The sequence below is a fragment of the Bison bison genome, unplaced genomic scaffold (genome assembly GCF_000754665.1).
Source record: "Bison bison bison isolate TAMUID 2011002044 unplaced genomic scaffold, Bison_UMD1.0 scf7180017864077, whole genome shotgun sequence".
Taxonomy (NCBI): Eukaryota; Metazoa; Chordata; class Mammalia; order Artiodactyla; family Bovidae; genus Bison; species Bison bison.
The window spans coordinates 28,251-30,123 of NW_011494649.1; positions in this window are offsets into that span (position 1 = coordinate 28,251).

The following is a 1,873-nucleotide window of genomic DNA, read 5'->3' on the forward strand; positions in this document are numbered from 1 at the left end:
GTTTTGCCTATGTTCTCCTCTAGGAGTTTTATAGTTTCTGGTCTTACGTTGAGATCTTTAATCCATTTTGAGTTTACTTTTGTATATGGTGTTAGAAAGTGTTCTAGTTTCATTCTTTTACAAGTGGTTGACCAGATTTCCCAGCACCACTTGTTAAAGAGATTGTCTTTAATCCATTGTATATTCTTGCCTCCTTTGTCAAAGATAAGGTGTCCATATGTGCGTGGATTTATCTCTGGGCTTTCTATTTTGTTTCCATTGATCTATATTTCTGTCTTTGTGCCAGTACCATACTGTCTTGATAACTGTGGCTTTGTAGTAGAGCCTGAAGTCAGGTAGGTTGATTCCTCCAGTTCCATTTTTCTTTCTCAAAATTGCTTTGGCTATTCGAGGTTTTTTGTATTTCCATACAAATTGTGAAATTATTTGTTCTAGCTCTGTGAAGAATACTGTCAGTAGCTTGATAGGGATTGCATTGAATCTATAAATTGTTTTGGGTAGTATACTCATTTTCACTATATTGATTCTTCCAATCCATGAACATGGTATATTTCTCCATCTATTAGTGTCCTCTTTGATTTCTTTCACCAGTGTTTTATAGTTTTCTATATATAGGTCTTTAGTTTCTTTAGGTAGATATATTCCTAAGTATTTTATTCTTTTCGTTGCAATGGTGAATGGAATTGTTTCCTTAATTTCTCTTTCTGTTTTCTCATTATTAGTGTATAGGAATGCAAGGGATTTCTGTGTGTTGATTTTATATCCTGCAACTTTACTATAATCATTGATTAGTTCTAGTAATTTTCTGGTGGAGTCTTTAGGGTTTTCTATGTAGAGGATCATGTCATCTGCGAATAGTAAGAGTTTTACTTCTTCTTTTCCAATTTGGATTCCTTTTATTTCTTTTTCTGCTCTGATTGCTGTGGCCAAAACTTCCAAAACTATGTTGAATAGTAATGGTGAAAGTGGGCACCCTTGTCTTGTTCCTGACTTTAGAGGAAATGCTTTCAATTTTTCACCATTGAGGATAATGTTTGCTGTGGGTTTGTCATATATAGCTTTTATTATGTTGAGGTATGTTCCTTCTATTCCTGCTTTCTGGAGAGTTTTTATCATAAATGGGGTGTTGAATTTTGTCAAAGGCTTTCTCTGCATCTATTGAGATAATCATATGGTTTTTGTTTTTCAATTTGTTAATGTGGTGTATTACATTGATTGATTTGCGGATATTGAAGAATCCTTGCATCCCTGGGATAAAGCCCACTTGGTCATGGTGTATGATCTTTTTAATGTGTTGTTGGATTCTGATTGCTAGAATTTTGTTTAGGATTTTTGCATCTATGTTCATCAGTGATATTGGCCTGTAGTTTTCTTTTTTTGTGGGATCTTTGTCAGGTTTTGGTATTAGGGTGATGGTGGCCTCATAGAATGAGTTTGGAAGTTTACCTTCCTTTGCAATTTTCTGGAAGAGTTTGAGCAGGATAGGTGTTAGCTCTTCTCTAAATTTTTGGTAGAATTCAGCTGTGAAGCCGTCTGGACCTGGGCTTTTGTTTGCTGGAAGATTTTTGATTACAGTTTCAATTTCCATGCTTGTGATGGGTCTGTTAAGGTTTTCTATTTCTTCGTGGTCGAGTTTTGGAAAGTTGTACTTTTCTAAGAATTTGTCCATTTCTTCCTCGTTGTCCATTTTATTGGCATATAATTGTTGATAATAGTCTTTTATGATCCTTTGTATTTCTGTGTTGTCTGTTGTGATCTCTCCATTTTTGTTTCTAATTTTATTGATTTGATTTTTCTCCCTTTGTTTCTTGATGAGTCTGGCTAATGGTTTGTCAATTTTATTTATCCTTTCAAAGAACCAGCTTTTGGCTTT